The sequence below is a fragment of the Lissotriton vulgaris genome, chromosome 1_1 (assembly GCF_964263255.1).
Source record: "Lissotriton vulgaris chromosome 1_1, aLisVul1.2, whole genome shotgun sequence".
NCBI classification, from domain to species: Eukaryota; Metazoa; Chordata; class Amphibia; order Caudata; family Salamandridae; genus Lissotriton; species Lissotriton vulgaris.
This window is the reverse complement of record NC_141685.1, coordinates 365,691,307-365,716,179: the sequence shown is the minus strand read 5'-3', so window position 1 is coordinate 365,716,179 and position 24,873 is coordinate 365,691,307.

Below are 24,873 nucleotides of genomic sequence, written 5' to 3'. Positions count from 1 at the left end.
TAGTCACACTTAGGGGCCGATTAGGAAGGCGGACGGATCGCCACCGCTATGCAGGCGGTAGCGAGCCATCCGCCATCCGTGACTGACCGCCACCTATTTCCCCCCGCCATATTACAATGGCGGGGGAACCGCGGCAGACGGAAATAGCGTCCTCCACTTTTCCGCCCCGGTCGCCTTGCGGCCAGGGCGAAAAAGGGTTCATATGGCTGGCGGTGTCTTTCAGACACCGCCAGCCATATTAGGATGGCCTCCTGCAGATACCTTTTCCGCCACGGAAAGGCATGCGGTCTTTACTTTGGGGGACCCCTGCGGGCCCCCATGGTGAAGGCGAGAGGGGGAGTGGACATGGGGGATACCTGTGGTACCCCCCTGCATTTGCATACACAAAGCGGCAGGCACCGCATGGTGCCTGCCGCTTTGTGTATGCAAATGCATGCCTGCATTTTTAACATTGCGGCGGGCGTTGCTTTCAGCCCCACCCGCCGCAATGTTAAAAATGCATGATGCGCCCGCCAGTGTGGCGGGCGCATCATAATTGCTATGGCGGGACCGCCGCTCACATCGCGGACGGTCTCGTTTCCACAGGGAAGGCGGATGAGCAAAGTCCGTCTGCCATCCTAATCGGCCCCACAGTTTCCCGAGTGGTGAAAAGATACATGAAAAACTGTAGCGTATTCAAAAAACCTAGGTTCAAAGGAGGACTGTGGTGCTACTCTCAATACGAGAAGCGGAGGCGTGTCAGCACAAGTGATAGTGGTCAATCCAATGAAGCAAACAGGAAATAAACAGAAGAGTGAACAGTCAGCGGGGGGGGCAGAGGGTTGTGGGTGGCGGAACTGCCGTCATTGATAATGTAAAACTCAAGAGCCATACACTTAGTACTGATATAATCAATAAAGCGAGCTTGATATATGTAGCAGGAGAAAAGTACAAAATGCAGACACCCTGGTTTACTCTGAGAAATGTTACAGCCAAGACTGACAGCATTGCATAAATGCCTAATGTCCAGGTCACACGGAATTGATAGTGTATCAATCAAAAAAATTAGTGTCAAGGAGTATAACGACATCCTTACTTAAAGGTACATTAAAGCCAAAAAGCTGTCTAAATTAGAGAAGGGATGATAGCTATTCGGCACACCGCCCTGGAAGCTAGGCACCCGCTTGGTACCTGTTGTTTCCTCAAACTCCATATCTTGGATAATACAGTCAAACATGGTCTCGACATCGACCATGAACTCCAGTACTTTTTAGTCCCCTAATGCCTCCATTTCTCGCTAGTGTCACAATCTGAACTTTAACATATTCTTATGTATGCATCATTTGTATGTGAAATGTTCATTTCTCGCTGAGCTTTAATGTACATTTACTGATTCGGAGTGCCTGAACTTCTATGCTGCACTATATCAAATGTTTAATGTTACTCTCTGTTAGACCTGGCACCTTGGCGTGAGTTTCCCTTCCACTTTTTGCTGATGTGCCTCAGATGTTTTTGCTGGTGTCCGCTGCTCAGGGCACTGCGCCACGGCCAATCCGTGCCGCAGTGCAAGTGCTCCCAATGTAAAATGTAACTGTGATTGGTATACCTGATTGGTTCATTGGATTTACTGTCAGACCCCAGTAAAGTGCACCAGGAGTGCCAGGGCTTGTGAATGCCAATACTGCTAGTGGGCCTGCAGCGCTGGTTGCGCCACCCACAGAAGCAGCCTGTTAAAATGTGTCTAGGGTCTGCCACTGCAGACCCTGCGTGCAGTCTGGTACTGTCATGCTGGTTGGGCAAGTGCACACACTTGCCAGCCCCTAAACCTTCCCTTAACTTCATATTAGTCACCCCTATGGTAGGCCCAAGGGCAGGGTGCATTGTAAGTGTAAGGTAGGACATGCTCTGATATGTGTGGCATGTCCTAATAGTGAATTACAGCCAAATTCGTTTTTCAATATTGTAAGGCTGCCTGTCCCCTTTAGGCCAGATGGGCTGCTGGAATTATTACACTCTATAATCCCAGCAGGCTCAGGGAACATGGTAGAAATTAATGTTTAGTATGCCTGAACTCAGAATAATAAAATACTTCTTTTAGTAAAGTTTATTTTAATATCCTGTGTTTGCAAATGCTACTTTTAGAAAGTTAGCATTTGCTTGCCTAACCATTTCAGCCCGCCTCTGCCAGTATGTGTATCTGACTGTCTGGGATGTGTGAGTGACAGGGCTGGGGGATGACAGGTGGTGAATGCAAGGATTACACCTTAGTGGGAGGTAGGAGTGGCCCTGGACTCTTAATCAGGCTGTGCTCTGCCACCACAATGCTGGCTCCGCCCCCTGGGGAGCGACTGATGACTCAGCCTGCACCTGGCCAAGGAAGGGCCAAGCACTGTCATCAAGATACTCCTGGCTGCCCCTGGCCACACAATGCTGGCTCCACCTCCTGTGGAGCGTCTGATGTGCCTGCCCCTCACACTGAAAGAAACAGCCAGGAACAGCCACTCAGAGTGCTCCACCACTGAAAGGGATTATGCAGAGGCCCCCCTGGCCTGAAAAGACAAAAGAAATGCCATATAAATATAGGAGCCCTGCTCCTTGTAAATCAGATCCTGCTTGTGAATCAAGATGACCCCTCTGCCTGAGGAGAAGGAACCAAGGAAGCTGAAGGAGAAAGACTGTCCCTATCCTGGGGGACTGGCCTGCAGTGGGACCCTTGCTGCCAAAGGAGAGGAAGAAATCCTGAAAGACTTTGCTTTTTACTTTCTACAAACTCTTGTGCTTGCTAGCTGATCTCCAAGGGCCTGGAAGTGAGCTGGCCCCCTGACCTGAGCCCCTGGACCGTTGGGCTCTTCCCCCTCCTTCGACCCAAGCTGCTGGGCTTGCCAAGTTCGTGCCCCGCTGAAGGCCGTCATTTGTGTGCACCCCAAGGATTATCTGCCTTGAAGTGCTTGGAGCCGTGCCGTGGCCGCCCTGACCCGTGTGCCGCCGCTGATCGCAGCCGCCGCCACACCGTGTCCTCAGGGGCCGCCCAGCACCCTGCCTCCACCCATCTCCGAGGAGAAGTGCACCGCCCGCCTTGCAGCCCCCACGAGCTCCCGGGACCCGAGTGAGCAGATTGAAAGGTGCGTGCCCTTGAGCGTTTGCTCCGCACCACACCTTGCCCCTGAGGCTCCGCCGCACCAGCTGACCTGCCGGTACAAGTTGTGCCCGCTGCTGGGTGCCACCGCGCCGTCTCCCCTTCTTGCCTACTCCTCCCTGGTATCCGGCCCGTGTCCCCACGCCGGTGAAGTGTATTGACCCGCCCCGCACCAGGGGGAATCCCTGAGGCTGCGCCACAGTGAGAGGAGCTGCCCTGTACAAAGGAGTACGGGCCGCTCTAAAGTGCACTTCCCCACCGAAGGATTCCCCTGCAAACTTCGAAGCGAAGACGCCAGGACACAGACAGCGCCCCTGACAGCCCACAGAGCCCCTCGGAGGCCCCGCTCCAGCACTGCACCTCCTAACGCCGTCACGAGCCGAGCCCCCCTCAAGGCGCCCTGCTGAGCCTGTCCAGGTCCACAGCTGTGCCCCGCATTTGTCCGTGGCAAACCCCCCCCCTTTTTGCAAGGTACTGTAACTTGTGTGTGTTCAAGGGGCAAGTCGAGGACTGGAAGGTCAGCCCCTCTGGGAATCCCTTGCTGGCTGTTAACCCCTTGCTGGGTCGGATAAGCTGCTGGTGCCCCAGTTCACGAAGCGCACAGAGCAGCGCCCTAAAGCCAAGCCTCTGTGAGTTCAGAATCTGACACAAAGCATCTTCTAGTCAGGAATTCTGCCGCAATCGCTTTTGAGGGCATTTTATACTGTTCCTCTTTCCATAAGAACGCTTTGCTGACAGAACATTGTTTTAAGGAAACCCCCTTGTCTTCTTTACTGACTTAAAGACGCTTTGCTGAAGGGAGCTGTATTTTGAAGTAACACTTGAAGTGAAATATTGAACAACCAAGAAAATATCCATTCCAACACTGAGAAGAGTATTGTGTGCATCCTAATTGAATGTTATTTAAGGTCTTGTGATAAGTCTACAAATCTATTATTTTTACATAAAGTACCAGTATTTTTATACATACCACAGCCTGGTGTCCATTTGTGGGGGGGTCAGTGTTATTTACTGTGTGTGATTATAAATGCTTAACTACATGCGCCCTAGAGATTAGCCTTGACTGCTCGCGCCACGCAACCTAGAGGGTGAGCAGGGGTTATTCTTAAAGGGTAGTTCCCTTGCCCTGACTAGAGGAGAGGGTCCCTGCTTGTCACAAGTGCATACTTGCGCCAACCAGAGACCCCCAATTCTAACATTGGACGCAGCGGAGAGGATTTCGAATTTGCATTTATAATTTATATACAGTAAATTATTGATCACCACATAGTGAGAGCAGACCTATAACATAGCCACATACTGTTAAGTTCGTTTTTCTATTTTTGGGATTGCTGAGGAATCTCCATTTTTCTTGTGAATCATGCCTGGCTCAAAATCTGGAAGGAGAGCAGCATCCATCGCCTCTAGTGTGAGTGACATGGAGGACATAGAGTGGGAAGATGAAAAACTGGAGGAGTACAAGTGGGAGCAACTGAGAGGCTTCTGCAGGAAGTTTGGAATCTCCCAGTCAGGATGTAGAACCAAGGCTCACTACCAAAAGGCGCTGAGGGCCTGGATGGAGTCAATGGCACCTGGGAATGGGGGGGAAATAGTACCCCCAGAAAGCACCCATGGAGTTGACGCAGTCCTGTCGCCAGAGGAGCTGGCAGACAGAGCAGCAATCTGGGCACATGAAGTGGAGATGGCAAAACTTAATGGACAGATGGAGCAACAAAGATTGGCAATAGAGGAGAGAAAAATCCTTTTGGAACATGAAGTGAAATTGAAGGAGTTGGAGCTGAAAGCGAAGAGTTTGGACACAACTCCTTCTGGTGGCAGCACAACGCCGGTGCAGGTAGAGTCCAGGGTGTACATACCCAAAGATGTAGTTAAGGAGTTCTTTAAGGGGGATGACATAGGACAGTGGTTTAGGGCATATGAGGTAGCCATGTCCTCCCACCGGGTCCCTGACAAGCATTGGGGAGCAGGGTTGTGGGGGAGGTTCCTTAGCGAAGGGCGGGACACCCTGCTAGATTTGCCCACTGAAGAACAGAAGTCCTATCTGTGAGAAGTTGGCCTGGTATATAATGCTCACTAATTCTTAGTGATCACTTTGTACCATGCCAAGCAACCCGTATGATGATGGTTGTAATTCAACCTTGTAGACCAGTTATCCTAGTGGTAACGTGGACAAAGCATTCTTAGGCTAAACTCTGAAAGGCATGTGAAGCCAGCTGTTATACCATACACAACCCCCTTGAATACCAAATGAAAGGGACACCACACAGATATATATTGAAAATATATATTGATTTATTAACTATAAAATCCCCTGGACTCTTTATGAGCACAGAAGCACAAGCGTTAAATCACAAGACAGTTTAAAATACACAAAAGTTGCACAATATGGATGAGCCCTAGGGGCCACCTAAACCATATACTAAGAAAGTGGTATAAGAGATACCAGGAGGAAAGTGAAGAGGCCTAGGGCCTTGGGAATCGCTGGGGCTATTCGAGACTAGCAGTGACTAAGTCGGGAGAGGCCCACGGGACTCGGGTGCAGTGTTCAAAGTGCACGCACTTTCCAATGTAAAGTCTATGGTGCGTAAAAAGTACAAAGTTAGAAAGTTAGGAACCTTCCGAGTGACCTACGGAGTTAAAACTTAAGACACAGGCCCTTGAGATGTGTACCAATGCAGGAGCACTGACGGAGCTGAGTTACCTCACCCACAGGAAGCGGTGGCACAGGGTCGAAGTAGTGTCGGGTTTCGTCACGCTGGTCGATGGTGCTTGGAGCTGAAGATGCTGCAGGCGGCTCGATGTGAAGAGTTCCGGTGGATCCAAGGGTGGATCTGAAGATGTGAAGACCTGAAAGCAGAGGGGACAGTGTTCAAAGTCACTAGCCAGTGACTACCGTGGAACCAGATTGGAACCAGGCGATGTCGGGTGCAAACAGGCGTTGTCAGGTAGCTTCTTTCTGCAGCCACGTGGATACCCGGGGTCGAGGACGTCCAGGAGTCGGTCACGAGCTGTCCCACGCCGGCTTCTCGCTGTTGGCGGTGTCGGCAACTTGATCGGAGCAAACAGGCCTTGGCAAAGGCAAGCCAGGCAGAAGTTGAAAGATGCTTAACACTCGGACCAGCAAGATCAGAGCGGGTGCTCCTTTTTACAGGAGCTTGGGTAGGTCTAGAGCAACCAGACCTGCTGTGTAAATCGTCGGTTTCGTCGCCAAGATGGCCGCTGACCACGTGGCTAGTGGCCGGGATGGCGCGTCGAGTGGCACAATGCAAAAGGGCCCCACGCAGATCGTGGAGATGCTGGGGGGCTGCTCTTCGGTGCAAGGGCTGCTCGGTGGTGGGGGTTCTCAGTCCCCAAAGCACAACGTCGAGGATGCCTCAGAAGCTGCGCAGTCAGCTGTTCGAGTGTCTTCCAAGAGGTCCGGTCCCACGTCACTCGGTGCCTCCACGGGTCCCTTCTTCGCAGGGACTGTGGATCGGGCTCTGAGAGGTCTGGGAGTCTGGTTCTTGTCGGGCTCTGGGCTCGGGCTCCGGCGGGAGGCGGCGGCAAAGCAGACGTCGAGTTGCTGGTTGGTACCTGTGTTCACAGGGTGGCCACTCCTAGGCCACAAGGGAGATTCTCTTCAGTCTTCTGAGCAGCAGAATGTCGAAGTCCAGTCTTCTTCTTCGTATAAAGTTGATTCAGGATGATCTGCTGTGCAATGGCACTGCTCCCACTCTTATTCCCAATCTGAGGGGTGGATCACCTACTAGGTCCCTCCTCTGGGAGGAACCAGGAAGGGGGGCGGTTACACCCCCTTTCCTTTGTCCAGTTCCGCGCCAAGCCTGGGTCTGGAAAGTCCCAGGACCGGTTTGGACTGGCCTATGCACGGGGACACCTTGTGTGCCCCGGGCATGTCTGATTCTATTCAGCCCTGTCCTACCCAATACACAAAACCCTGTCTGGGGCGGTGCTCGCACCTCCCAAGGCAGGAAACCCTTTGTCCAGGCCACCATCTGCCGAGTTTCGGTCAGCAGCAGGAGGCCAGACTCGTGTCTGTGGTGGCAGCATCCATTTTGTGATGCTGAGGCTCTGTTTAACTTTAACCGGGGTTAAGGCTACACACATGTCGTGTCCCTCTAGAAGGGTGGAATGCTATCCCCGTCGCCAGAATTGGCGAGGGGATAGTATTCCAATTCGTATGACACCTTACTCGACATGTTTTGATAAAGCCAAACCAAAGATAGCATTTAACCGCGAGGATTATAATGCACTTAAGAGTATATGGTATGGCAATATCCCGGAACAGCTTAGGGAGTGGTTCCCGACAGCTGCAGACAGGCTCAGCTCATGCTAGAGCACCATCTCACATCTTTCCAAGCACTCTGCCTCCAGGATTGATGAGGCCTTCCATAGGAGTGGCTGATAGGAACATATGTGTCCAGTTTAGGGTTAGGCACAGACATACTGTACCTAAGTAAGAGGTGGTTACACCGACTTACCCCAGCTGAGTGATCAGCCAGTTGTGTCAAATATGGAGGCCAGGCCAGGGGTGGCACAATACATGCTGCAGCCCCTGGTAGGCCTTGGATACACCTATGCCCTGGGCACCTAGGGTGCACTAATACAGGGGCTCATAAGGTGAACCAGTTCCAATTCGTAATGCACCTAAAGTGCATGGCAGTAATTTAGAGAGAGAACAGCAGGCTGTGGGTCTGATTAGCAGGCCCAGAGCCACATTAAGTCAGAAACCAGTGAAGCAAAAATTTGGGGTGACCATAGGATAGCAGACCCTACTCTCCTACATAACCCCCCCCCCCCCCAAACGCAGGGACATTAGACTAACCTTGACCAGTTGTGTCTTCATGTTCTAAGTGGAAGTACCTGGAGAGACCATCTGCGTTGCCATGGTCAGTCCCTGGGCGGTGCTCCACTGTAAAGTCCATCCCCTGTAGGGAAATGGACCACCTGAGTAGTTTGGGGTTTTCACCCTTCATCTGATTAAGCCATAAGAGGGGCTTATGGTCGGTCTGAATCTTGAAGTGAGTACCAAACAAGTATGGCCTCAACTTCTTCAGGGCCCACACCACAGCAAAGGCCTCCCTCTCTATAGCTGACCAACGTTTCTCTCTGGGGGTCAGCCTTCTGCTAATGAAAGCAATGGGCTGGTCCTGGCCATCTACATTAAGCTGTGAAAGCACTGCTCCCACTCCCAACTCAGAAGCATCTGTTTGGACAATGAACTCTCTTGAGTAGTCAGGACTCTTCAGGATAGGTGCAGAGCACATGGCCTTCTTCAGGTCATCAAATGCCTTTTGACAGATTTCTGTCCACTGAACCTTTTTGGGCATCTTCTTGGATGTCAGATCATTAAGAGGAGTCACAATGGACCCATAGTTCTTAACAAACTTCCTGTAGTACCCAGTCAGGCCCAAGAAAGCTCTGACCTGAGTCTGGGTGGTTGGAGGGGACCAGTCCTTGATGGTCTGGATCTTACTCTCCAGTGGTTGAACTTGGCCTCCACCTACAAGGTGGCCCAGGTATACAACCTTGCTCTGCCCTATCTGGCACTTGGTGGCCTTGATAGTGAGGCCTGCCTTCTGCAGGGCCTCAAGCACTTCCTTCAGGTGGACAAGGTGATCCTCCCAGGTGGAGCTAAAGACAGCAATATCGTCCAGATAAGCTGCACATAAGTCATCCAACCCAGTGAGGACTTGATTCACCAACCTTTGGAAGGTGGCAGGTGCATTTTTCAAACCAAAGGGCATTACCACAAACTGATAATGCCCACTAGGGGTAGAAAATGCTGTTTTGGCTTTAGACTCCTCAGCTAACCTGATTTGCCAGTAGCCAGCTGTCAAGTCAAATGTGCTCAAATATTTGGCAGAAGCCAACTTGTCAATGAGCTCATCTGCCCTTGGAATAGGGTGTGCATCTGTCCTGGTGACAGCATTGAGTCCTCTGTAATCCACACAGAACCTAATCTCTCTCTTGCCATCTTTGGTGTGAGGTTTGGGGACCAGAACCACTGGGCTAGCCAAGGGGCTCTCTGAAGGCTCAATGATACCTAATTCCAGCATCTTTTGCACCTCAGTCTTTATACAGTCCCTGACGTGGTCAGGTTGCCTGTAAATCTTGCTCTTTACAGGAAGACTGTCACCAGTGTCCACCACATGGGTACACCAGTTAGTCTGACTGGGTGTCAATGAAAACATATGCCTGTATGCCTGTAGAACTTGTCTGCAGTCATGTTGCTGATGTTCAGTGAGGCTGCCACCTAAGGCCACACCATCAACTGAGCCATCCTCAGGGTTCTGAGTGAGCAGGTCTGGGAGAGGGTCACTCTCTTCCTCCTGTCCCTCATCTGTAGCCATGAGCAAGCCCATGTCTGCCCTGCTGACATATGCCTTCAATCTGTTTACATGGAGCACCCTGTGGGGGCTCCTGGGAGTTCCTAGGTCCACCAAGTAGGTAACCTCTCCCTTCTTCTCCAGAATTGTATGGGGTCCAGACCATTTGTCTTGGAGTGCTGCTGGGGCCACTGGCTCCAACACCCATACCTTCTGTCCCGGCTGAAACTCAACAAGGACAGCCTTTTGGTCATGCCAAGCTTTTTGTAATTCTTGGCTAGCCTCAAGGTTTTTGGATGCCTTTTCCATGTTATTATTATTATTATTAAGGGGCATTTATAGAGCGCCTGGTTACGCAGAATGCGTGTCCCCGCGCTGAACTGAAGCACTCTGAGAGAGAAGTAGGGGAGGAGCCCACTTATTTTGAAAAGAGGTAAGTTTTTAATTTCCTCCGGAAACTAGATTCGGAGGGGTCCAGACGGAGATTAAGAGGTAAATTATTCCAGCTTTTTGCCGCCAGGTATCGGAAGGATCTTCCTCCCATACGGGCCTTTTTCACCCTAGGGACCTTAAGTAAGCCTCCATGCGAGGAGCGCAGTGCACGAGTTGGTGCATACCTTGTAATAAGGTTCTGGAGTGGTGCTGGCGCCTTTTTAGCGAGGATACGGTGACAGGTACAGAGGGACTTAAATTCAACTCTGCTCCTCACTGGCAGCCAATGGAGTGACTGGAGGGCGGCCTTGGAGTTCGATCTTTTTGGGAGGTTTAAAATGAGGCGAGCTGCAGCATTCTGTAGCACCTGAAGTCGATTAATCGCTTTACAGGTAGCTCCCAAATAGAGTAGGTTGCCAAAGTCCAAGCGTGAGGTGACTAGAGCATGCACCAGCGTTCTGCGGGCGGCCGTGGGGAGGAGAATTAGGACTTTCCGCAGAGTTTTTAAAATGCTGAAGCACATGCCCGTCACCCTGTTAATCTGTGGTCCGAAAGACAGATCAGTATCTAGCCAGACCCCGAGATTTCTGACTTCTTTCCGAGATGTAGGGGCCTCGCCTAGGCATGGTGGCCACCATGCCGACGTCCAGACAGATGGACTGCCTCCCACCACGAGCACCTCAGTCTTGTTGCCATTTAATTTCAGGCAATTAGTGGACATCCAGGTTGCAAGATCTTGCATGCAAGCCCTGAAACTGTCCATAGCAAGACCGGGTGCACGCGAGAGGGAGACAACCAGCTGAGTGTCGTCGGCATAGGTAACAATTTGTAGTCCGTGTCCCACTACAATTGGAGCCACTGGGGAGACATAGAGATTGAAAAGAGTTGGGCTCAGGGACGAACCCTGAGGAACGCCCTGACCCAATTCTATGTCTCGGGAATAGTGGTCCCCTTGACGGACCTGGAAACTTCTCCCCGTTAGGAAGGATTGGATCCATTGGAGTGCGGCTCCAGTTATACCTCCATCATTCAGACACTGTAGCAAGGTGGAGTGAGCTACAGTGTCGAATGCCGCACTCAGGTCCAATAGGATAAGGGCCATAGTGTGACCTTCATCCACCCCCTGCCGTAGGGATTCCACAGCCGTCAATAATGCCGATTCCGTAGAATGGCGGGGGCGGAAGCCAAATTGTGTGTCGTGGAGTAAGGCAGCTTTGTCTATGAAATCCATTAGTTGGAGATTGACCGTTTTTTCTGCTACCTTGGCCAGATATGGTAAAAGAGAGATGGGCCGCAAGTTGTCTAATTTATCAAAGCTGATGGTAGGTTTTTTTCTAAGAGGAAGGACCACCGCTTTTTTCCATTCTTTAGGCACAGTCTTTGTCATAAAAGACACGTCCAGTAGATGCCTAATGTAGGGCTCCAAGGCCCCCAGGCTGTCTTTTAGGCGTTTGGGAGTGGTGGGATCCCGTGGGGAACCTGATTTTACAGAACGGCAGATTTTTAGGAGAGTTTCTGTGGGTGGGGTAACAAAGTTGGTAAGGGTGGGTGAGTTTCCCCTGTACCTGGGTTTTTCCACAAACTCTATCCCATTCGTGGGTTGAGTTGGGAAAGCCGAGTAAATTCTAGATATTTTCTCGGCAAAGAAATCTGCGATTCTGTCACAAGACTCAGGTGAACAGTCATCAGGGACAATGACGGATTTTCCACTAGAGAGAGTTTTGTAAAGCAGAAATAACTCCTTCGTGGAGTTACCAGCTTCGTTGATCTTAGTCTCATAGTGTGTGGTTTTCGCCTTTCTAATCAGTCCGTGGTAGACTCGCCTCTCTGACAAGTAGACCTCTCTAGTATCCTGGAGCGGAGACCAAGTACATAGTCCACTATGTCCTGTTTAGGCTTTTTGAGAGGTAACTCCCATCCTTCCTTCACTAGACACAGGGGTCCTCTTACAGGGTGCCCAAACAACAATTCAAAGGGGCTGAAGCCAACCCCCTTTTGAGGGACCTCTCTGTAAGCGAACAAAAGGCAGGGCAGTAGGATGTCCCATCTTCGCCTGAGCTTTTCAGGTAATCCTTTAATCATGCCCTTTAGGGTCTTGTTAAATCTCTCAACAAGCCCATTGCATTGTGGGTGATAAGGAGTGGTGAACTTGTAGTTGACACCACATTCCTTCCACATAGCTGTCAAATATCCTGACATGAAGTTGGCACCTCTATCAGATATTACCTCCTTAGGAAACCCCACTCTGGAGAAAACTCCAAGTAAGGCCCTGGCCACAACAGGAGCTGTTGTGGTCCTAAGTGGAATTGCCTCTGGGTACCTGGTGGCATGATCCACTACCACCAGTATGAATCTGTGCCCAGATGCTGTAGGGGGATCCATTGGACCAACAATATCAATCCCCACTCTTTCAAAGGGAACCCCCACCACAGGTAGTGGTATCAGGGGGGCCTTTGTTGTTCCACCTGCTTTACCACTGGCTTGGCAGGTTTCACAGGAGCGACAAAACTCCTTGGTGTCTTCAGACATGTGAGGCCAGTGAAAGTGAGGGACAAGCCTGTCCCAGGTCTTGTTCTGGCCTAGGTGTCCTGCTAAAGGAATATCATGGGCCAAGGTGAGTAGGAAGCCCCTAAATTGCAGAGGTATAACCAACCTCCTGGTAGCACCAGGCTTGGGGTCTCTAGCCTCTGAATAAAGGAGTCCATCGTCCCAATATACTTTATGGGCACCTTAAGCATTCCCAGCAGCCTCAGCAGCAGCCTGCTGTCTGAGGGGTTCAAGAGAAGGACAGGTTAACTGAGCCTGCCCCAAGTCTGCCCTAGAAGGTCCCCCTGTCCCCAGAAACTCAACCTGATCAGGTTCAAGTTCTTCAGAGACAGTTCCTTCAGGGGTCTCAAGATCAGTTTCCTGTGAAGCCTGATCCTCACTTGTAGGCAGTTGGGAAGGCGCAGCCTTAACCCTCCTGTTCTTCTTCTTGGAAGGCACTTGGTCCATTGTTCCAGGATCCAAGACCTGAGGTTCAGAGAGGCACTTTTTGGCCTGTGACCTGGTCACAGCAAGGACATGTGATGATATCCCTAACATCTCTGCATGAGTCCTGTACTCAACTTCTGACCATAGAGAGTTCTCCAAGTCATTGCCCAACAAACATTCTACTGGGAGATCAGCACTAACCACAACTTTCTTTAGGCCAGTTACCCCTCCCCAGGAAAAGTTAACAAGTGCCACACTATGTGTAGTAGTGACATTGCTGGCATTGGTCACCAGGTAATCATCGCCTGGCATGTATTGTCCAGGGTCCACAAAGTTAGGTGTCACCATAGTGACACTGGCACATGTGTCCCTGTAAGCTTGAGCCACTTTATTGTTGATCAAAGGTGTCTGTCTGTATTTGCCCAGGTTACTGGGACTTATGTCAGGGGTCAAATCTATGTCCTCTTCACAAACCAGAACAGCCTGTGTAAGGGTTCTGACTAGGTCAGAATCTCCTTCAGTTCCCAAAGTGATACCCACTAATCCCTTGGCTTGAGGACCAGCACTGCTAACTGTACTAGTGGGTGCAGGTGCCTTAGGGGCTGCAGTGCTGGGGGCTCCACCCTTTTTACACTCACTTGTCCAGTGAGAGGTGTTCTTACAAGTTTTACACCAGGGTTTCTTCTGACCTTCTTTCTTCTTCTTCTTGGAAGTTTGGGACCCACCCTCTGTCTCAGTTTGGGGCCCTGTTGAAGACTTCTGGTCTTTAGCTTTCTGCTCCCCACCCTTCTGGTCTGTTTTCTTCTGGTCACCACCCTGGTTCTGGTTCTGGTTCTTTTGCTTAACTCTGGTTCTTACCCATTTATCTGCCCTCTTTCCCAATTCTTGGGGAGAGGTCAAATCTGAGTCAACCAAATGTTGATGCAACTGCTGGTTCTGACAATTATTTAAAATTTGTTCTCTCATCAGCAAATTATACAATCCTTCATAGTCTGTAACCTTGCTTCCCAGCAACCATCCCTCCAGAGCCTTAGTGGCACACTCAACAAATTCAGACCAGTCCTGAGTCTGTGTCTTCTGGGTATCTCTGAACATTAACCTGTACTGTTCAGTGGTTAAGCCTAACCCATCAATCAGAGCACTCTTCAGGACCAGGTAGTTTCTAGAATCCCCATCACTAACTGTGAGGAGTCTGTCTCCGCCTCTACCTTCAAAGGAGAGCCACAAGATTGCTGCCCACTGCTCCTGAGGGATCTGCTGTACTCTGCAGGCTCTCTCCATTGCAGTAATCCATTTATGGATATCATCCCCAGCTTTGTAGGGGGGCACAATCTTACTCAGGTTTCTGTTATCAAAAGACCTGTCTTTATCCTTGTGGATATTGCTGCCACCAGTGGGTTCTATTACCCCACTCTCTCTAGGCTGTCTTGCTCTAGCAAGTTTCTCCTTGGCCAGGGCAACCTCTAACTCTTGCCTCTGGATCCTAAGCTCAGCCTCTCTCATCTTGGCCTCATGTTCCCTTCTCTGAGGGCTAGTCATCTCCTTCCTGGAGTGACCATGAGAGCCTCTAGAGACATGGGAGGTATTGGATTCACCTGAGTGATTCCTCCTCCTCCTATGCCCCTGGTTAAGTCCACCTGGGGGTCTGAATGGGTTGTTACCTGATTCATTCCCAAGTAAGCTTAAGTTAGCCTGGTTCAGTCTACTGACCAGCACCTGACTATCTCTGTCATCATCTGACTCACTGCTTTCCACCTCCTCCTCTTCCTCCTCCTCTTCCTCTACATCTACCTGAGGAGCTCCAGTGGTGGAGGCTTCCTCATCTACCAGGATGATAGGGGCAGGGGTGTCTACAGTGTCATCCTCTGAAGGATGGCCTCCTTCAGCATCCCCTGTGGGGTTTGCCTTAGAGGGCTTTAGAGTCTCAGACTGGTCTAAGAGCTCTCTTAGGTGGTCTGTAGTAGGGGAAGGCCCTGTCTTCAGACCCCTTAAGACACAAAGCTGTCTTAATTCCTTAAAGGAAAAAATAGCAAATTTGGATGGTGCCCTTGGAGGGTCACTCTCAACAGGAGTAAGTCCACTGGACCCCTCTGCTCCAGACATTGCTCTAGTGTGGGTGGATGTGTTGCAATCTACCTACACTGGTGTTTACCTACTAAACCTATCTAGTAGTTATAGCTAGGGTGTGCTACTCCCTTTGCTCTACAACAACTAAGTTCAGTAGAACTTAAGTATACTAGTCTTGTTTTATATGTACCTAGCAGGTACCTGTATGATCTTTCAAATGATAATCTCAAAGATTGTAATGGTAAAACAACAGCAAGCTCAGATCCCAATCCGCTGCTCACCAATGTGAGAAGTTGGCCTGGTATATAATGCTCACTAATTCTTAGTGATCACTTTGTACCATGCCAAGCAACCCTTATGATGATGGTTGTAATTCAACCTTGTAGACCAGTTATCCTAGTGGTAACGTGGACAAAGCAGTCTTAGGCTAAACTCTGAAAGGCATGTGAAGCCAGCTGTTATACCATACACAACCCCCTTGAATACCAAATGAAAGGGACACCACACAGATATATATTGAAAATATATATTGATTTATTAACTATAAAACTCTCGTCCCATCCGGAAGCTGGACATTGGCTATGTGACCTCTGGCAGCACGCGTCCGTAGCCGCCCCGCCAGCAGCCTGCCCACTTTGTCCGCTCCCTCAAAATATTTCTGCTTCAAGGTCAGCAAGGATTTTTCCGCCTTGTTAGTGCGTAAAAGATGAAGCTGCCCTCTGAGGTTGGCAAGCCGCTGTCTAGTTGCCAGCACGATACCACCCTGATCACGTCGTTCCTCTAGCTTTATGTCCTTTGCCAAGCTATCCTCCAAGGCCTGAGCCGCGCGCGCCCATGCAATCAAGAGAGTGGTAATGTGACCTCGGATCGTTGCCTTGAAGGCATCCCATACCACGGGGAAAGGCGACTCTGGAAGGTCATTACTAGCAAAATAGGAGTCAATGGCCACCCTAATACTTTCCAAATCAGCTACATTTCGGAGAATGCCCGGCGGCAGACGCCACTTCACCTCTCGCACAGGCAAAGAGGTCGGATCCTGCAGGAGCAGTTCGACATGCGCATGGTCCGATAGTGATATAGCAGACATGGAGGCACCCAACACATCCCGCAGCAAAGCAAGGGAGACGAATAGATAATCTACACGGAAGTACGAGCAGTGGGCATGAGAGTAGAATGAATAGTCCCTCAGCCCCGGGGATTGATAGCGCCAAGCATCACACAGCCCCAGTTCCACTATTTCAGTACGCAGCGCGGAGGACATGGCCCCAGGTCCGCTAAAAGAGGCCTCACTACGATCCGCTTCCGGTTCTCAGACTAAGTTAAAATCCCCCCCAAAAATCAGCGAGGGGTCTCCTTGTGGGACATGATCTTTCAGAGTAAAGATGCGCCGCCCAATCCCTACACTCACCCTAAGTAATGTGTCCATCCCCGCTCCTGAAGGGTTTGGTCTCTCCCCGCCTGATGCCAGTCCTACACAATATTGCTACACCTGCTGTCTTGGTGTCCGCTGCAGCCCAAAATTGGAGAGGGTATCTAGGGTGTGTCATGCATCCAATATCTGCCTGTAAGAGGTGGGTTTCCTGTAAGAATATGATATCTGCTGCAGAAGGTATCGCCATGTTTGCCGCCACTTATTGGGGGAGTTCAGGCCTTTGACGTTAAGCGTTAAAACCTTTAAGGGACTGGGCAACTTAACTGTCATAGGAAAATCCAAACATGAGTCATCCGCAATCCCCCATCCCAATTACGCAGCAGCATACATCCAGAGGGAAGATCAGCCACCTCACTCCACACTAAGCGCCGCCGCCGTATAGCCCCTCGCCCAACGCACACAGAGAAAGGGAGAGAGAGAGAAAGGAAATAAGAAGAGGAAGAGAGAAGAAAAGTACAGGGGAGAAGGGCAGTAATCAAACAGTGGCCAACTGGTCCAAGTCCATCTGTTCCCGTCATCGAGCATCCTACACCCTAGGGTTGGGATAAGCCCAGGGATGTCACTCCCTCAGGAATCAGTGGGGGTAAGGGTGCAACCGATCTCAAGTTCGTCATACTGTCATATGGATACTTCGTTACATATATTGCGTTAAGTTAGCATGAGTGCATTACATGTTTAAACAGCCTTTTTTCCTTAGGCTTCAGTTTTGCACACGACACATACTTGTTGTTGTCGCCTTCACCCTAGAAGCGGTGAGGTGGTTTATTTGAGAATAATATGTTATTTCTATGCTATCAGCTTTGCCTGGTACACTTGGTACAACTGTCTGCACACTGAGAGCTGCACACTCTAAAATTAACCTAACACAAGGTTGCTGGGAGGCTTGATCCTCGCACCACATTAGACATAACACAAATAATGTTGATGCCAACATTTTGGGCTCTACGCGGGTTTAAGATAGAGTTACACGGAATGAACGTAGACACTTGGTGCTGCGCATGAAGAGAGCTGGTAGCTGTTGATGTGATCTGCTCCTACTGACATTGAGAGGTATGGGGCCGCCCTGCTAAAGCCCGAATGAGACCTTCTTAGATATAAAATAATATGCTAGATAGGGTGCGCGAAATATAGGTGATATAGATTTCTATAGAAATTGCATTATAACATGCTAGCACCTTTTGCTTACTATGGATTAGTGACTATGCTGCTGACTCTGATTTTTATAATCTGCATTTTGGTATTATACAAGATACTGCGTTTGAGAACTTTGCATTGAATAATAAATATTTCAAACTTGCACTTGTGTTCTTTGACTCTCAGTTTTGGTTTGAAATGATTATATAACGAAAGAGTGTTCATGTGTTCCACGACTCCTGAGGTATTCTAATGATCATGTTCTGGTTTGTCTAAGACATGGATCATTCCATAATGATCCATGAGACACTGTAGCTAGCTAGGTAAGGAGATTTCTGACACTGAGATGAGTTTTTGGATCATCCTAACTCACTGAGGTTCTAGATCTCTATGCACAGTTCTGTGGGAGAACGGAAACCCTGCTACATGGCGCCCAACGGTTTGGTTGGCCTTATTTCATGACACTCGAGTAGTATATCATTCAAACCTTAACACCTTCATTCCCGTTTCCGGTAAACGGTGGTGTCGGAAAAACCTACCTATTTTTGAAATAGGTCTTTTCAAGCTTGAATTCTTCTGAAAACGGTTTCTTTGAATTACTACCCAGTTGTGCTACAAACTGTTCTTTGTCTCTTTTCACTTCCTGTGCTAACATGGCCGTGGACATAGCGCAGCATAGCCGCGTCGCGGTTCGCGACCACTTGCGGGGTTATAATGTACCTGCGGAAGGCTTAGCTGTGGTTCTAGTGGTGAGTGCGGAACATGCGTACCCGTACGAATTGTTTTATTCCTGGGTAACATTTCCGGCTTTGGACGCTAATTCAGGTGTCTTCCATTCATACACTGCCACGGATGTACTGGCGGCTTATGCTCCGTACAGGGCACTGGAAGTACCTATCGACGCTTGGCAGCACGGAGTTTGGTTTGGTGGCGCCCTACCCCATACTTTAACGGCTCCGAGGTTAGGTCCTTTGTCCATTCCGGGCACAAATTGGCCCGCTTTGGGTGGATTTACTCCTCATCCTAATCGCGCCACTTGTAACGTGGGTGACCTGCGGCGTCTTCATGAGGTCGCGGTTGGAGTGATTAGAGCGCTTGTTCATTACATTGGTCGTAATATTCATGGCGCAGCCCCCGCAGGTGCGCAGCTTCGGGCAGAACAGGCTGGTTTGAAAATCAGTCCTGTCTTGGTGAATTCCGTTATGGGCAGAAAGCCAGAGAATAAGGATGATTTTCCTTACTGGCTTGCCGAGAAATTCGACCAGCTGGAGGCTGTGTTTCCTAATACGACTCCGGGTGAAAAACACCGGATTCTTACGCTTAGTTTACCGAAAGATTTAGCCCCTGAACTTGCTGACTGTGAAACATGAGGTAAGACTTTTGCAGCGGTTTACTCGAGGTGCTATGGCACCCCGTCTGTGTCAAACCTTTCTGAGGCCCTTAAACGTGTTCAGGATGATCACGGACCTGAGTCGGCGGTTGAATTGGGTATGCGCCTGAGCGGCTCGTTTGAGACGGTTTGCGGTCTTATCCTTGCAAATGTCAAGGGGGATGCAGTGAACTTTCAGGTGGCCAATGCTCTGGCGTTAATACCCGAGGCCGAGAAACCCCGTCAGCTGGCAAGAATTATTGTGGCGGCTTATAAAATGGTTGGCCGCACTTCTAAGGGTTTGAAAGCTTTTTCTGAAAAAGAGAGGAAGCAGCCCCAGGGACAGTCTTCGGAAACGGGTGGACAACCCAAGTCCAAAAAACAAAATTGGCCTAAAAAGCAGAAGCAGGGTAAGCAACAACAACAGCAGACACAGGTTTCTGGTCCTGCACCTTCGCAGCCTGCGCAGTCAGATCGAGTTTATGATTTGCGCAATCGCGCGATGATTAAAACGCCAGAGAGATATCAGGCTTCTGACCAACGCTCTCCTCGTTCCTTTCAGGACTCATCGGCTCCGTCAACCGGTGGTGGAGGGGGCGGCAGGGGCAGGGGTGGCCAGCAAGGACATGGCCAGCCCCGCACGCGAAGTGAAGGGGATCAGCGGGACGACTCTACGCCAAAGAGACCGCAGTTTGCCAAGAAGAAAGTCGCAGCCTTAACGGCGCATCGATATGCCCCAGATAGTGAGAACGCGGCTTCGGAATCTGACGTGGGCTCTGACCTTGCTGGACAGCGCGGCGGAGATTACCATAGTGAGAGAGGCCCTCCGTCCACTGTTGAAGGTGACAGCGACTGAGACTTTTATTGTGATTGAAACAGCAGATACGCATGTTGCTCCCCCTGAAAGACTTTTTGAAATTGTCCTGTTAATTGAAGGTGACATGCAGCGAACTGTAAAAGGGGTATTTTGGGAGAATCTTTCGGATACGTATGACATTTTGCTTTCGGAGGCTGACTGGCCCCCACCTTTTGTTCTCGCAGCTCCGCGAGGGGAGGAGGTAATCCTCCCCAGTTTCGCGCACACTGTACCGAGAGTGGAAGCGCTGCATTTTGCAGAAGAGTGGGCTCTGGCGCTTGCGCCGGCTGTGTACCGAAATCAGTGTGGCTGGGATAAATTGTTCCCCAGCCATGAGATTCCTTTACGGTCACAGCCGCAGCCACAACCCCAGTATCCCATACGGCGTGAAGCTAAAGCTTCGGTCGCGGCTATCCTTGAACAATTGGAATATCAAGGTGTAATTGAAACGTGTGTGTCACCAATGAATAATCCCCTTTTTACTGTTAACAAGCCGGACGGCTCGTATCGTCTAGTTTTGGATTACCGGCATTTGAACTCGCATTGCCGTAACTGTGCAGTACAGAATACTCACGGCTCTGCCCTAGTAAATAGTCTTGAGCGTAAACGGTTCAAAACCACGCTTGACATTTCCAATGGTTTTTATGCACATAGATTAGATGGTCTAAGTTCCCAATGGACCAGCTTTACGTGCGGCGGCGTACAAAAAATGTTTAAACGACTCCCAATGGGATATAAAAATAGTCCTGGAGTGTTTTCTGCCCGCATAGTCTCTCTTTTGGAGAGTTTCGATCCAGTTGCATGTTCGTATGTGGATGACATTTATCTCACAGACGACGAGCTTTGGGTGCATCTGTGTCGAGTAAACAGCATAATTTGTAACTTTGCAGACATGGGTTACAAGTTTAACTTTGCAAAATCACACATTGCGGAGTACACAGTGTTGTTTCTAGGTTATGAACTTAACCATGAAGGAAAGGGATTGGCTCCTCACTTCCTGGAGAAGTGCGCGCAGTTGCGCTCTCCGACAACGCTGAAAAAATTACAGTCTTTACTGGGTTTTTTAAATTTCGGGAGGACATACATTCCGGAATATGCCCAGCGTATCAAGCCTTTATATGCCTTGGTACAACCATCTTTTTCCAAATCATGCTGGCTGCCTGAGCATTCAGCCATTCTGCAGTCTTTGCAGGCTGATTTGCTCACTTCTGACTACTTACAGACCCGTGATAACCAGACCAACCTGGTGATAAGAATTATCCCTGGGACGGTGGGTTTCACGTACCTGACTTTTAATGAGGTGGATACTGTACCTATTGCTTACAAGTCACACTTGTACACATCGGCTGAACTGCGTTTTTCCACTGTGGAGAAAGTTTTAACGGCTGTGCAGATGGCAATTCTTAAAGAACGTGCCCTGTCGCAGGGAAAGCGCATGTTGGTTGTTACCCCGTGTCCTGCCTTGGAGGCGGTCACGAAAGCCAGTGTACCGAATTCTAAAGCTTTGCACCCTCGGTGGATTCAGTGGGCTACATCCTTGACATCTCAGGATGTCACGTTTATTTTTGACGCCGCTTTACGGTCGCAGGAGTATTTACAGTATGAATTTGTTCATCCTGCTCCTTTAGCAATGCGGCCGTTGGAGGATTTCCATTGTATCATTTACACAGATGGTTCGGCGCAGGTTGCGCATGGCTCTAAACATGCCTACGTTTCCGCTTGCGCCATTGTGGTCGGTGCCATGGTGAACGATGAGTTCAAGTCCAGTGTCGTGCACACGCAGACGCTTGGGGACTGCACCGCACAATTAGCGGAGCTGCGTGCTCTGATGCTCGCATTGGAGTACGCTGATCCTTGTGTGACGACTTTAATCGTAAGTGATTCTTACTATTGTGTCCAGTCTTACAATGAGAACTTGTTCTTTTGGATTCAGAATGATTTTCATGATTCCAAGGGTAGCACAATAAAACATAAAATGATCTGGGTCCGAGTGGCGGAACTTAAAGAGAAACTGCCGCTCGTGTTTGTGATTCATACTCTCGGCCACCAGCGCGTGGGGGTCCACGCTGTTGGCAACTCGCTTGCTGATGAAGCAGCGAAGTCAGCGGTATCAAAATACTTAGTTGCAGCAGTCACGAGGTCCAAAAGCAAAATAGATGATGACATCTTGGCAGCTGTTGCTGCCACGGAGAAGGGAGGTAAATATCCTGCGGGGTTCCCTTCGAAGTACACATACCACTTAAGTCCCGATAAGGTTCCTTATGTGAAAATTCCTGAAGTTGGAGAGCGTCTAGTTCCCAACTCGGATCGCAGAGCTTCTCTGATTACAGCGGCTCATGAAGGTGTGGCGTCTGCGCATGCGGGCGTCTCAGCCACTGTATCTCAGCTACAACAGAGGTTCTGGTGGCGGGGACTGTACAAACAGACGCGCGATTATGTCCTTATGTGTGACATTTGTCAGCAGATTAAGCCTTCTACTGCTGCGCGTCCGCCTCAGACACAGTTGTACATCTCTAATAAACCACTTGGTTGTGTTTATTTGGATCACTGCGGTCCTTTTTCTTCTGATACTGCGTATAAATACATCTTAGTAGCAGTTGACTCATGCACACGCTTTGTATGGGTGTGGCCGCATCGAAGCGCTGATTCGCGAACTGTCATTAAGGATTTGCGTGTCTTTGTGGGAATCTTTGCTTGTGGTGCTTTCCATTCGGACCAGGGTCCGGCTTTCGCCTCTAAGGCGTATAAGGATGCTATGGTTTCGTTGGGAGTACAGGTGAAGTTTTCAAGTCCCTACAGGCCTGAGGGCAATTCTGTAGTAGAAAGAATGAACCGCGACTTAAAGCAATCTTTGACAGCCCGTGTTATAGGCACTGGTAGAAACTGGCTGACCCACCTCTATGGCGTGCAGCGTGCGCTTAATAATCTCCCTAGAAGGTCTCTGGGTGGGCGGACCCCATACGAAATGCTCTTTGGTATCAAGATGTACGTCCCTGACCTTGATGGTGCAGACTGCCAGGCCCAGGCCGCGGCCTTTGACGTAGATGAACATTGCAATGTTTTACAGGATCTACAAAAGACCAGAGACAGTCTTGCAAAGGAACACTTGCCCTCCACGTCGGATGATGCGTTGCAGATCCCGGTAGTTGGCTGGCTACCCCAAGTTGGAGAACTGGTTCGAGAGAAGATCGATAACAAGAAAGAGTTTGGTCCCTCATATCGAGCGCCGGTTCGAGTCCTTGGAGTGAAGGGCACAAGAACAGTCATTTTACCACCACTTCCAGGTCGTAAAGAAAACAGATTTATTTCTATTGACAATGTCAAGACACACAGGGTGGCCGATTCTTCATAGCATGACACCGGCTGTATCCTGTCCTTCCATGGTGAGGCACTCTGTGCTGGCTATTACATCTGGTGCAGATCAGGAGGTGTCCCTCGAGATGCCTGCCATATCCAGTCCTTTATTAAATACTATTCCTGTTACTAACATTGATGAAGTGACATATGCAGATCCTGCTGATTTATCTATGTCCGATTTACATGCTCGTTTGGCTAACCAGTCCAGATTCTCTTTTGACTCTGATTCGGAACTTTCAAAGAAACCATTGACTATTGCAAAATATGCCACTTTGTTTAAAAAACATTTTTTAATTCCACCTTGGACATACATTTGGCTGATACTATTTTCATTTTATCTTTTTATGTCAATTGGTTTTGTGTTTTATTTTTTCCGCCTGATCGATGGCCATTATGTGAAAGAAAGAACAGGAATTCGGTACCTTAATGGAACATTGGCCCCTCTTTCCTCCTCACATTCAGCACACAGACTAAAGAGAGACTTACATTCAGTAGAGATTACTGCTTGGCCTGTCTTTGATGGGATTGTGTGGGATGCGGTTAGGTTTCAGATACATGGCCCCACAGAAGTTATTAATGTTCCTAATGTGCTTAGAGTAAACATGGGAGATGTGATTAAGCAAAATATTCGTTCTGATGATTGGGATCTTCAGGCCGTAGAAGCATTGTTCTCAGATTTGAAATATTATGCGGCCTTTGATGATGAGGATTTGTATTTAGATTCTGTCAATTATGGTGATTTGTTTTGTTACCAACATTATGGAAATCATTTCTTACACAAGACAAGTTCCAGGAGGGTTCCTGTGAATTACACTCAGTGGGAACATTGCCCTACTCCTTTACAGGGGAGCTCAAGTACATTTCTGGGAAAATACTCTTACTTTACAGATTTTAATCAATCAAATCCTGAGTCGTTTTATTTTAAAGTGAACCAGAAATTCATGCCCAAAGTTAGACTAACTGATACAAAATTGCTGTATTCAAAGTCCTTTCTAGAAAGGTTATCTGTGGATGGCTATGAGTTATGGAAGGATGCTATTGACCTTAAATCGGTTTGGGGTACCAAAGATTGGCAGGTACAAGGCACTGAGGCTTTGCATCGTGCATGTCTCATCCCGAATCACATGTTGTTTTTAAATTCTACTATTTCCCAAACAACATGTTTTGGATTGGCTACATCTAAAAAATTAAATACCCCTACTATCCCTGATTTGGAAGAATATTCAGGTTGGAGTAATTTCACTACATTATCCATCAGTGGGATACAAGCACTTTTGCAGAATTCCTCCTTTAATATTTCCAGTTTTGATCCAGATGGGTGGCTTTTGTGGCAAAGAAGCTCTGATTCTTGCCAACGTCGTTTTTTGGGTTTGTCTGAAGGTTTTACACACATCAGGCCAGATCCCAGGTTTGAAACAGATCACACTGTTACAACTTATTCAGTAGGCAAATTGTGTCAGAACTGGTTACAACATTCCACTTTGGCTGCAGTTAAACTGCATCTGGCCCAGTTGAATGAGAATATAGAGCTAAATGATTTTATAAACGGCCCGACTAGGGGTAGGTCTAAACGCTTTATTTATGCTGTTTACAATGAAATTTGGAAATTTTCACAAGTTGAAGCAGCTAAACGCCTGAGGGCTATTGATCAAGCAAATTTGGAAAAAGTGCTTGCAGTGGTCGATAACAGTATTAACATGCTTTCTTCCAGAATTTACACATTGGATAATATTGTTTCTTCTGTTGTTGATATTGTACATGATGAAGTGTCCACGTTATACCATGGTCAAAATCAATTGCGTTCTGTAATGC